This window comes from Ailuropoda melanoleuca, chromosome 18 (assembly GCF_002007445.2).
Source record: "Ailuropoda melanoleuca isolate Jingjing chromosome 18, ASM200744v2, whole genome shotgun sequence".
Taxonomy (NCBI): Eukaryota; Metazoa; Chordata; class Mammalia; order Carnivora; family Ursidae; genus Ailuropoda; species Ailuropoda melanoleuca.
In genome coordinates, this window is record NC_048235.1 from 5,193,503 (window position 1) to 5,207,241 (window position 13,739).

At 44.1% G+C, this 13,739-nt stretch overlaps 1 protein-coding gene across 2 annotated transcripts in view; it reads right to left on the bottom strand.

The window, feature by feature from the left end:
• The window catches only part of LOC100483651 (zinc finger protein 705A), a 29,027-nt gene extending 21,254 nt beyond the window's left edge, over positions 1-7,773 (bottom strand). For both annotated transcript variants that reach the window (XM_034647543.1, XM_034647542.1), the window contains exon 1: positions 7,548-7,773. The gene's annotated coding sequence lies outside the window, so the exon portion shown is untranslated. The remainder of the gene's footprint in view (positions 1-7,547) is intronic.
• Between the last annotated feature and the right edge of the window lie 5,966 nt (positions 7,774-13,739).

Sequence of the window (13,739 nt, forward strand, 5' to 3'; positions counted from 1 at the left end):
AGATGGCTTTTATGAGATTGAGAAATGTACCCTCTATTCCTACACTCTGAAGGGTTTTAATCAGGATTCTAGATTCTTTTAACAAGCAGAACAAAACACAGCCAGGATTCTAGTTTTTTTCCCTTGCTTTTTATTTTTGTTTTCCTGTTTTTTCTTTTTGTTTTTTCCTTTGTGTTTTTTTTTTCTTCTTTTTTCTCTTTCTTCCTTTTTTTTTCCTGGATAAAATGACCATGACCCCAAAAGGAAGAACACGAGGTAAAACTCACAGCCAGGGATTTAATCAACACAGGTATAAGTAAGATGTCTGAACTAGAATTTAAAACAATGATTGTAAGGATACTAGCTGGGCTTGAAGGAAGCACAGAAGACAACAGAGAATCCCTTACTGCAGAGGCAAAAGAACTAAAATCTAGTCAGGCCGAAATTAAAAATGCTCTGACAGAGATGCAAACACAAATGCAGGCCATAAAAACGAGGCTGGATGAACCAGAGGAGCAATCAGTAATACAGAAGATAGAATTATGGAAAATAAGGAAGCTGAAAAGAAGAGGAAAAGAAAGGTAATGGACCATGAAGGTAGACTTAGGGAACTCAGTGACTTATTAAAACGTAATAACATTTGTATTATAGGAGTCCCAGAAGACAGAGAGATAAAGGGGCAGAAGGCTTATTTGAACAGATTATAGCTGAAACTTCCCTATCTGGGGAAGGACACAGACATCAAAATCCAAGAAGCATAGAGAACTCCCATTAACTTCAAAGGCCAGCCACTGCCAAAGAATATCATAGTTAAATTCACAGAATACACAGGCAAGGAAAGAAGCCTGAAATCAGCAAGAGGCAAAAGGTCCTTAACCTACAAGGGAAGACAGATCAGGTTCACAGCTCTGTCCAGAGAACTGGCAGGCCAGAAAGGGGTGGAAGGATATATTCAACATACTGAATGGGGAAAATATGCAGCGAAGAATTCTTTTTTTTTTAAATAATATTTATTATATTATGTTAGTCACCATAGAGTACATCCCTGGTTTTTGATGTAAAGTTCCATGACTCATTACTTGCGTATAACACCCAGTGCACCATGCAATACATGCCCTCCTTAATACCCATCACCAGCCTATCCCATTCCCCCACGCTCCTCCCCTCTGAAGCCCTCAGTTTGTTTCCGGAAGAATTCTTTATCTAGCAAGGCTGTCATTCAGAATAGGAGAGATAAAGAGATTTCCAGACAGACAAAAATTGAAGAAGTCTGTGACCACTAACTCAGCCCTGCAAGAAATTTTAAGGAGGACTCTCTGAGTGCAGGAAAAAAAGACCAAAAGCAACAAAGACTAGAAAGGACCACAGAACATCAACAGAAACACCAACTCTACAGGTCACACAATGGCTTGAAATTCATATTTCTCAATAACCACGCTGAATGTAAGTGGACTAAATGTGTCAATCAAAAGACATAGGCTATCAGAATGGTTTAATAAATAAAAAGACTCATCTATATGCTGCCTCCAAGAGACTCATTTTAGACCCAATGACACCTGCAGATTGAAAGTGAGGGAGTGGAGAACACTTTATCATGTTAATGGACATCAAAAGAAAGCTGGGGTAGCAGTCCTTGTATCAGACAGATTAGATTTTAAACCAAAGACTGTAGTAAGGGATGAAGAGGGACACTATATCATACTTAAAGGGTCTAGCCAACAAAAACATCTAATGATTATAAACATTTATGTTCCTAAGTTCAGAGCAGCCAGTTATATAAACCAACTAATAATAAAATTAAAGAAACACACTGACGATAATTGTAGGGGACTTTAACACCCCACTTACAGCAACGGATAGATCATCTATGCAGAAGATCAACAAGGAACCAAGTGCTTTGAATGACACACTGGACCAGATGGACTTCATAGATATACAGAGCATTCCACCCTAAAGCAACAAAATACACATTCTTCTTGAGTGCACATGGAACATTCTCCAGAATAGATCACATACTGGGTCACAAATCAGGTCTCAACTGGTACCAAAAGATCAGGATTATTCCCTACATATTTTCAGACTACAATGCTTTGAAAGTTGAACTCAATCGCAAGAGGAAATTTGGAATATTACTTGGAGGTTAAAGAACATCCTGCTAAAGAATGAATGGGTCAACCAGGAAATTAAAGAAGAATTTAAAATATTCATGGAAACAATGAAAACACAACTGTTCAAAGGGAAGTAATAGCAATACAAACCTTTCACAAGAAAGAAAAAAAGTCTCAAATACACAAGCTAACCTTACACCTAAAGGAACTGGAGAAAGAACAGCAAATAAAGCCTAAACCATACTGTAGATGAGAATTAATAAAGATTACACCAGAAATCAGTGAAATAGAAATCAAAAGAACAGTAGAACAGATTAACAAAACTAGGAGCTGGTTCTCTGAAAGAATTAATAAGATCAACAAACCCGTAGCTAGACTTATCAAAATAAAAGAGAAAGGACCCAAATTAATAAAATCATGGAAGAGGAGAGATCACGACCAACACCAAAGAAATACAAACAATTACAAGAACATATTATGAGCAACTATATGCCAACAAATTAGGCAATCTGGAAGAAATGGATGCATTCCTAGAAACATATAAACTACCAAGAACTGAAGCAGGAAGAAACAGAAAAACTGAACAGACCCATAAGCAGCAAGGAAATTGAAGCAGTAAGCAAAAATCTCCCAAAAAGAGTCAGGCCGGAGGTCTTCCAGGGGAATTCTAACAAACATTTAAAGAAGTACTAATACCTATTCTTCTGAAGCTGTTTCAAAATATAGAAATGGAAGGAAAACTTCCAAACTCATTCTATAAGGCCAGCAAAACCTTGATCCCAAAACCAGACAAAGACCCCACCAAAAAGGAGAATTACAGACCAATATCTCTGATGAACATGTATGCCAAAAATCTCACCAAGATATTAACCAGTAGGATCCGACAGTACATTAAAATGATTATTCACCACGACCAAGTGGGAATTATTCCTGTGCTGCAAGGGTGGTTCAACATTCACAAATTAATCAATGGTGATCTACATTAATAATAATAAAAAAGGATAAGAGCCATATGATCCTCTCAATAGATGCAGAAAAGGCATTTGACAAAGTATAGCATCCTTCCTTGATTAGAACTCTCCACAGTGTAGAGATAGAGGGAACATACCTCCTCCTCAGTATCATAAAAGCCATACATGAAAAGCCCACAGTGAATATCATTCTCAATGGGAGAAAAACTGGGAGCTTTTCCCCCAAGGTCAAGAACACCACTCTCCCCACTGTTATTCAACATTGTATTAGAAGTCCTAGCCTCAGCAATCAGACAACAAAAAGAAATAAAAGGCATTCAAATTGCCAAAGAAGAAGTCAAACTCTCATTCTTCGCAGATGACACGATACTTTATGTAGAAAAACCAAAAGACTCCACCCCAAAAATGCTAGAACTCATACAGGAATTCAGCAACATGGCAGGCTATAAAATCAATGCACAGGAATCAGCTGCATTTCTATGCACCAACAATGAGACAGAAGAAAGAGAAATTAAGGAATCAGTTCCATTTACAAGAGCACCAAAAACCATAAGATAACTAGGAATAAACCTAACCAAAGAGGCAAAGGATCTGTACTCTAAAAACTACAGAACACTTATGAAAGAAATTGAGGAAGACACAAAGAAATGGAAAAACATTCCAGGCTCATGGATTGGAAGAACAAATATTGTTAAAATGCCTACACTACTCAGAGCAATCTACACATTCAGTGCCATCCCTATCAAAATACCATCAACATTTCTCACAGACCTGGAACAAATAATCCTAAAATTTGTATGGAACCAGAAAAGACTCCGAATAGCTAGAGGAATGTTGAAAAAGAAAACCAGAGCTCGTGGCATCACAATGCCTGACTTCAAGCTCTATTACAAAGCTGTAATCATCACGACAGTATGGTACTGCACAAAAACAGACACATACATCAATGGAACAGAATAGAGAACCCAGAGGTGGATCCTCAACCTTATGGTCAATTAATCTTCGACAAAGCTGGAAAGAATATCCAATGGGAAAAAGACAGTCTCTTTAACAAACAGTGTTGAAAAAATTGGACAGCCACACGTAGAAGAATGAAACTGGACCATTTTCTTACACCATACACAAAGATAAACTCAAAATGGATGAAAGACCTAACGGTGAGATAGGAATCCATCAAAATCCTAGAGAATAACAGGCAGAAACCTCCTCGACCTTGGCCACAGCAACTTCTTGCTAGACACGTCTCCAAAGGCAAGGGAAACAAAGGCGAAAATAAACTATTGGGATTTCATCAGGATAAAAAGCTTCTGCAGAGTGAGAAAACAATCAACAAAACTAAAAGGTGGCCTATGACTGGGAAAGAACATATCAGATAAAGGGTTAGTATCCAAAATCTACAAAGACCTTATCAAACTTAACAACCAAAAAACAAACAACTGAGTTAAGAAATGGGAAGACGACATGAATAGACACGTTTCCAAAGAAGACATCCAGATGGCCAACAGACACATGAAAAGATGCTCAACATCATTCATCATCAGGAAAATACAAATCAAAACCACAATGAGATACCACCTCATACCTGTCAGAATGGCTAAAATTAACAAGACAAGAAACGACAGGCATTGTTGAGGATGTGGCAAAAGGGGAAGCCTCTTGCACTGTTGGTGGGAATGCTAACTGGTACTGCTACGGTGGAAAACAGCATGGCGGTTCCTCAAAAAGTTAAAAACAGAACTACCCAACCATCCAGCAATTGCAGTACTACGTATTACCCAAAGGATACAAAAATATAGATTCGAAGGGGATATGCACCCCATTATTTATAGCAGCAATACCCACAATAGCCAAACTGTGGAAGGGGCACCTGCCGGGGTGGCTCAGTCGGTTAAGCATCTGACTCTTGATTTCGGCTCAGGTCATGATCTCCGGGTCATGAGTTCAAGCCCCACATGAAGCTCTGCAGTCAGAGTGGAGTCTGCTTGAGATTCTCTCTCCCTCTCCCTATGCCCCCCACTCTGTAACCAGAGTGGGCGCGTGCTCTCTCAAATCAATCAATCTTTTTTAAAAGAAGAAAAAATGGGGCGCCTGGGTGGCAGAGCGGTTAAGCGTCTGCCTTCGTCTCAGGGCGTGATCCCGGCGTTATGGGATTGAGCCCCACGTCAGGCTCCTCTGCTATGAGCCTGCTTCTTCCTCTCCCACTCCCCCTGCTTGTGTTCCCTCTCTCGCTGGCTGTCTTTATCTCTGTCAAATAAATAAATAAAATCTTTAAAAAAATAATAAAATAAATAAAAGAAGAAAAAATGTATAAACTTTATACTTATTAAAGAGGGCATGAAAATGAATGAACCAATTGTTCAACTTTACAAACTAAGAGAAAGTAAAAGGAAGCAAGAGTAAACTGACATTTCAAATTTTACAAAGAAGATAATTAGTAAAAGTTAAAAGAAATTAAAGAGTGAAACAAGGAACCACTGTTTGACAGAAATGAGTTAAATAACAGTTTTGAAAGTCAAATCAAGAAATTAAAAAGGACACATGGAAAGTTTCTTTCTCTGGCAAGATCAGTCTTGAGAAGTCTCTCCTGAGTGTGGAGATGACTTTTACGGCTTCCAGTGAACATAACACTTCGCTGTTCTGCAACCACGCACAAGAAGGAATTCACTATGTGGCAAACTGTCGTCTGCTGTTCACTGAAACAGTGGGGATTCAGGAGCATTAAACTCCTACATGAAGATCAACAGATGGGTTTTTCTGCCTATTTCTTCAGAACACTCTCCTGTCCTAGTGAAGCCCACACATTGTGGCAGCAGTGGATATATGCACTGGACTGACCTTCCCTTGAAGACACAGACCCTAGTCTCTGCTAGTATCTGCTGAGCACAGGGCCAGAGCAGACACTTCCATTTCTCCTGCGGCTGAGCCTCTCAGTCTCTCTCCCATTCCTGGATCCCTAAGCCCCAAACAGCACTCTTACTCCCTCTCCAGGCTCCCTTCACACAGTCAAAGAGCTCCTGCCTCCCTCCTCCGTGGAGAGAGATTTTTGTTCTAAGCTTGGTTTAAAAGTCTGGACCCTTTCCTGTCAAGCTATCTTGTGACTCCCTGCATGTGTATTGAGGCAGGTGAAGAGGTCAGTAGGAGAAGCCAGGAGAGAGGAACAGCATTGTCCTCACAAGAATGACATGGCCGGGATGGGATAGTGTGGCAGGGTTTGCCCTTCACCCCCCACCCCAGATCATATATCTCATACTCAAGAGCTGCTTCTCTGTCATGGTTTTACTCACAATCTTGAATATCTAATTCCTCTTTCCCAGAACATCCTATTAAACTATTAAAAAATATGAAATTAAGAAGACCTAATTAGTAGCACTGGAAAACATGAAAGAAGGTCAGCAACGGAAACAGCTGAGTGATTTATTCAATTATGAACAGATGGGCTCTCTTTCAACAAAGTTCCACAACTTTTCAGCTCATCCTTGATCATTTCCAGAGACGGGGCAAAGGGCACATAAACATACTTAACTGGGAACTAGTTCACAGCCCACTAGGGTAAAAGATCACCTAAGGGGAGAAAGATGTGGAATATTAGACTAACTGGTAAACTAAAGTTTGATTGTTAATATAAAAAATTACCAACATCCTTACCAAGACCACATTGAAATACTGTATAATTATTTACTAAGCACCTAAGAATATTTTCAATATAACAGACTGTAAAACCATTGAGACCTCATCATCTCAATCTGACAGTACATTTAAAAGGGAACAGAAGTGGAAAATTAAAAGCAAAACTCTACTGAATTTGGGATCTTCTGCTCTTTTGCCCCCCATCGCTACTGTTGCTCGACGCCCCCCGCCCCCATTCTGTACTTTTCCATCTCTCTGCTCATCTTTTTTCCTTATCTTCTTTCGTAACACTGCTTCCAGCCCGGGTCACGCTCTCTTACTCTTATTTGGTCTAAGCCCATCGGACCCACTTCCCTATCCTTAATTTTACCCCCGCTTTTTCTCGTCTCTGTCCTTGGCTCTGTTTCCCTGGTCCTCCCCTGGTCTCCCTCTTTCCCCTTAGCCCCCTAACCCCACCTCCACATTCACAGGAACAGAGTGAAGATGCGCCTGCCCGGGGAAAACACACTTTGTGGTGGCACAGCCAGTGGGAGAGGATGGGACAGAACAAGGGGTGTCAGAGGACAGGGGCAGGTAAGCGTTCCAGCACGGGGCCTCCCTGAGGAGGTGACTGTGGAGGGGCCCCGAGGAGCAGCCGGGCCGACCCCGGAACGACGCGAGGAGGGGAAGGAGAACTCAGGATGGGCTCTATAGGATTCGGTGTCAGGAGGGCGAAGGGTCCTGGTGCCGCTCCTTCGGTGCCGCGAAGGGCGAGAACCCCCCTCTCGAGCGGGGACTTGACACGCGCGGGGTGCGGAGGGGAGACGGTGAAAAGAAGAGAGGCAGAAAAGCTGGGGCGGAGACGGCCTGGGAGCCAGCCTACCGGAAACAGACGCGGATCCAGAACAGCAGCACAGCGTCTCGCGACCGGGTGGGGCTCCCCGCGGGCGCGGCTGGCGGAGGTGGGGGCTGTAAGGTTCGCGACGCCCCGGACTCCGGGTGGGAAGGACGCAACGCTGGGGGCATCAACGTGCGAGCTGTAACTGGAAACGCTGAAACTCACTCCAGCGAAGACGCCCTTCCATCCGGGAAATCTGCTTCCTGGTGGGCCGGAAACGGCGACTCGGGTGGGGCGGGGCCTGGAAGGAGGGATTTCTGCGAGGCGTGCGCGCACCTCCGCCCCGCCCCCAGGGCGTTTCCGGTCTGCTAGTACTTCCGCCCACAGAGCTTGGGTCCGCACTTTTGCGTCCGGATGGGTGTGTAGGGTGTACTGTGGGACCGGGCTGCCCCACCTTGCTTCAAGTTAATAATTCAGGTACTCTAAAAGCTTAGCGTTGGTGCCAGCAATATGGAATGCGGAACTATTTCCTTCTCAACAATTTGAGAACGGCTTAAATAAAAAACGCTTTGCGTGTGCGTGCCTGTGGGTCCTGCGGGCTCGGAGGCCCTTGTGCGGGGACCTCTGTGCGGAGATGCAGGCGGTGTGCGGGGCAGGAACGTCTGCAGTTCCACCTGTTAAATGTTAGTTTCTTTTTCGGTGGGACGAGTGTGAACGCCGAACTCGCCTGTGCGAAACGTTTGACTGCACCGTGACAACCGCGGAAGGTACCTTCCATTTGTCATCTCTGTTCGCGGGACGGCAGAAGGACTTCGCGGGCCCAGGATTGGGCAGTGAGGATGGACGGCCGAGACACTGGTGTGATTGCACACATCTGGAGAGGATTTAATAAATTTAAATACCTTTGAGACAAATGTGCATGACATCCAGCAAGTTGCTTGAGTTACTACATTTCACAGTTTTTCTTTATCGTTATTCCGGAGTTACCCGAAAGAGCATTTTTAATTTTGAAAAATCAGATGGTAATCTGTGTTTTTTCTATTTCTAAGTGTCTTGTGTCAAGTATGGACAAGTATTAGTTTTTCATTATTTCCGTATACATTTGATTGAAATGTCTGTTCTCTTACAAGAACATTAAAAAGCACAGTAAAACTGGATTTTCAGATTTCAGTTGCCTCATTTATACCCTTAATAAATACTGTGAAATGTGTGAGTGAAAAATCTCCTTTTCTATCTCCTTTGAAAATTCTGAAGTTCACACTAGAGGGCATCTGGCAAAACTAAATCCCAACTATTCTTGCTGCAGAAATTTCTCAAGATAATTCCCAAAGAAGAACTCTTATGGTTTTCCCAAAACCTAACACAAATTTCTCCAACTTTTACATTTTTTAAAAATATTAAATGTCTGGACTCATGGATTTAAGTTCTGGAAGGATAATATTCTCTTGGGCAGGGGAACAGTAAACACTGTGGGGTTCATATGGAAGGAGTCAGGGCAGCCCTGCCCACAGTGCCTCCGGGCCGCCACTTCACCTGAGCTCACCTCACTGGTCTCAGATCTGTGGGGAACTGGACACAGATTAAGAAGGGCTGTACATGATTTGGGGTCAAGGAATCCAGCTACCCGAACCTCTCCCGCATTCAGTCTTCATCCCCCTCTCTACATAGAGGTCAAGTGATAGAGTTCTGCCAGTGTAAGCCATCCAGCCTTTAACCCACCTTCTCCATCAAATCTTCTGTGTTCTGTTTTATACATAGAATGCTTTGAGAGGCTGGAAGTTGATTGAAGTGATACACGGGTGCACGCAGGATATGCATCGTTTGGAAGTTCCCTATGAAAAGCTAAGCTCATAAGATGGTGTCTTAGTAGACTAAGGTCTGCCCACATCTCTGAATCTCTATTTCCCTGGCTGAGAAGTAGGTCCCATGAAAGCTGAAGAGTGAAAAGAAAGAGTGCATTGAAGTGTAATTACTTCTATGTTTTCATTATATTATTATTACAATGAAAAAATATTTTCCAGGCATTCCTTAGAAAAATGCCTTCACTAAAGAACGAGTTCCCTTTTGAGGAGTTGACACAGCCCTGCATGACTGATGGCACTTTGAAGAGGGTCACTCTTATGGCCTGGTAAGTAGGTGGCCCCTCTAGAGTGGAATGCATGGGTATAAGAGAACCTGTGTCCACATCATCCCTGGGATGATGATGCCCTCCCTCCTTGGGGCGTCTCTGGTTCTAGTACATGTGACCATCAAGTGCCCTGAATAGCCTGACATCTGAGGGAACCTCCAGCTGAGAGCAGAGTTGTGCTGTGAGTCAAACTAGGGAGCTGCTGAGGAATGAAACAGTTTCTCTGTTGGGTGTAGCAGGGTAGAATGAAGGAGCCTGAGCTTGGAGATTCTGTTTCCCCTACATGGAGACTTGACCATGTGAGGGGGTATAAATTGTGACGTTTGCGAATGTGGTGTCCCCTGGTGTTGAGACATTTGTTTGCCTTTTGTCCTGAGATCTTTGGAATGCTCAGACACCATTTGTCTCATTTCTTTTTCATGATGAAAATACGTTCATGTGTGGATGGGTATATTAATACTCTAATCATGCCATGTGGGAAGTGAAGAAAGCACACTAATCCAGAGGTAGAAAGTGGGCGATGAGGAACACAAACAATGAATGCGTTTGTAATGAAAATTCACTCTCTAGCCATGTTCCCGGCCAGTCCCTCCGAATGGTCTTCCTGAGATGGGACAGTGAACAGCGGAGCTCCAGGTTCATGACAGCTCCCTCATTCCAGCCTCCTGAGGAGTCACCCCCTCCTGGTCAGAGTCCTTACGTTTTAGGGTGCTCTCAAGAGTGCTGGGCTCTAAGCTGATGCAGATAATTCTGAGCAAGCTCCTGGCTGCAAGTTCACCCTCTTCAGCCTTTTCAGGAGGACAAGAGCAGTTCCTACGTCCATGAATATATTTGGAAAAGTTTCGTGGTTCTGGAGGGCCAAAGATGCCCTCCCTGGGTCATCACGGCCAGCACAGTATGTTCCTGGTCCCTTGGGATGCCCCTGACAGCTCGAGCGCCAGGAGGGATAGTGGGTGTGTATGTCAGAAGGGAGCCCTCAGTAATCATCTTTGCTATTCATTTAATGAAAGGTGGTAGGTAGCTTTTTTTGTTAGTGGCAATTGGGACAGCTTTATAAGATATTAATACTATGTAGCTTAGAACATAGGAAAAAATATTCCTGACTCATTTACATCTCCATAAAAACATCCATTATTAATTTTTTGGATACACCATTTACCTACACTCTTTCTAACCACAAAAGTCTATGAATTCAAATACTGTCTTCATATATACATACTCCCCTCATTTCTGAATGCATATAGAACAAACTTGTCCCCGAATACAAAATCCCTAATCTGACCAAGACCAAGCAATGTGCACATATGCCTGCAGTCCCAGATGCACATACTTATTCCATACACCCCCAGGTGAACCACAAAATGTGTAACAAACATGCCAAAACCTGTGTAGATGGCCCAGCCCATTGCTCCTTAAGCACACACCACTGAATGCCAGACTGAACTTACACTGACACACTCAATACCAGTAGAAAACGTGAAAACAAAACCCCCTACCTACTCCCTGTATCAAGCAAACACATTCCACATTCAATTCTTCTAAGTCACTGAACGTGGGTCCCCTATTGCAAAAACAGAAACATCCCATGCCCAGCATCAGCTGACTTTCCAAACACCGCACCTGGCAAGTCCTTAGACCCAGGAATAGACACAATCCTCTCCGGAAATCCTGCAGTGGAGACCTACACCCCAACGCCCAGTAGACACAAAGGCACACTGAGTCTAATGTTCCTTGAACACATGCAGAGAGAATCCCCCCACCTGCCTAGACCACTCCACGTCACAAAATACTTCCTACATATGAGTCCACCCTGGAATGTTGTCTCCACTACCTACCGACACCAGTGTGCACAAAGACAAACCTTCTGTCCTCATTTCTTCATCCATTAGTGACTGTGTGTGTGTGTGTGTGTGTGTGTGTATGCTCGTGTGTCAACACTTGTTGACTGGGATATGCCAAGAGACTTCTTACCCTTCTTGTTATTCCTCTTGCTACCCCTGGCACTCTCCCAGACGTGGGACTTTGCCAACGTGCATTGCCACCTGAGCAGGGATATCCCCGGCTGAATGAGCAGGTGATTTTCCCAGTCTGCATTTTGACTACTGAATCATGACAGCATTGGAAGGCAGAGGGAATTCCTGAGGTTGGATTTCGGCTTTGGCCAGTATTGTTCTGGAGGAATTTCCACTGGTCTAAGGCGTATTCATTTGGTTTCTGGTTTCTGCCATGTGCTCCTCCATCCCAAGAACTTCGATGTAGGGATCCCTTTCAGGCAATGGAACTGTTCCTTTCTCTCTGGACTGGCAGCAGAGTTCTTCACCCTTTTCCAGAGACTCCGCAATTTTTTCTAAGTTCATTTTTGAGCTCTAGGAACCACCACTATACACATTTGCATTGTAGGACTGCGTGGAAATCTGGAAATTTCCAGATTTCCTCTGGAAATCTTCTAAGTAGATTGTGTAAGGCTGGAGCTCGACTACAAGTCCCGGAGAGGGCTATCTGCCAGTCTGAGCAAATGTGGAATCCTCTAAGTCCTCTCTGGGAGCCCCAGAACCAAAGTTTTGCCCTGTGCTAGTGGGGAAGTACTAAGGATGATGCCCTCCAATAGGCTTTAGTGAAATCACGGTACAGAGATACTGCTAACATAATGGGACTCAGGAAAACTAGATGGCAGAAGGGGAGACAGAAGGTGAGATCTGATGTAGAGCTGGGGGCTCAATGCCCCATGTAGGTGGAGCTTCTGAGACCCGGAGGAGGCGGTGTGGTTCTGGTCACTCCTTCTTGGTTGGGAGCCCTGCCCCGCCATCCATGTGGCAGAATGACGGAAAGCTTCTGAGTGGCCTGTGGTTGGCAGGACCTGGACCAGGATCCCTGATCAATGCTCTGTAGCGATGTGTTCCAGAGCTGGCGCATCGGGCGCCACTTTCACCCATGGCCTCATGTGGCTTGTTTCCTTTTCCCTGCGACCACCCTTCTTTGCCATCACAGACAGCATTTCATGGTGCAGTCTGAGGACTCTGTCTCCAAACTATACCATGAGGCCCTATATCAGTACATTGTCATTTACTCAAAGAAATCCATTCTCAATCTCCAACTCTTTACTTAAATATTATCTTCATTAAAATGATTGATATCTGTGTCATCATGATTATCATTGTGACTGTTACTGTTGTGATTCACCATTTATTATTACAGTTCTTATTATGGATCTTTCGTGTGATTGTTGTTATACAATGTGGTCTAAAGTTTCTCAGTTCGTGAAGGCTGTCCAGTCTACTGAAGATGCTACGAAGGGAACCCGAAGACATACATAACCCAGGACCTCCAGGCTCCCGCTGCACTGCCTGATGCTAGTTCGAAGGATGGGCCCCCTGAAGTATTCCAAGTTCCCTCTGGATGCAAGGACCTGCCCATACCAGCAGGGGAGACTTGGAAAGGACATTCTGGTCTTGTCTTAGGCTCTGGAAAATCTTAGACACATCCTCCACATGCCAGCCACTCTATATGCAGACCTGCAGCCCCCAGAGAAGCCTTCCTTGAGCCAACTGGGCCACTTAAAGATTTTCTAAATAAACTCAGGTCCACAGACCCCCTCCTGCTGGCTGCAATGGGTCATGAACGGCTTCTGTTACCCAGCTGAGATTTTAGGTTTCTTAGTAAATCAGCTCAGGGCCCAGGAGTCACTGCTTTGCAACTGGAATGGCAGGAAAGGACCTTCCTGCTCACCAGAGCCTCTGCAGAATTTTCTAAGTCTGTTTAGGAGCCCACAGCAAAAGATGCACAAAGAGAGCCTCCCAGAATTTCTGAGCTTTTGGAAATTTTCAAAGTCTCCTCAGGTGTCCCCAGATGGCTGGAGCAATACAAAAAGGTACTGAGAGGGTGACTGGCCTGTTGAAGCAAACACAGAAACTTCTAGAAAGCCTGGGGGCCCGGGTTTTGGCTGTTTTACTCCTGCAGGGACAGAAGAACGAAGGTTGCCTCCCTCCAGCAGCCCTTGGAGGAGATACAAGTACCAGACGTATCAGTCATGAAGGGCCATGGAAAAGCAGAAAGCAGAAGGGCAGCCAGATGGTTTGGGATGACACAATGCCGGGGGCTTACCGTTTGTC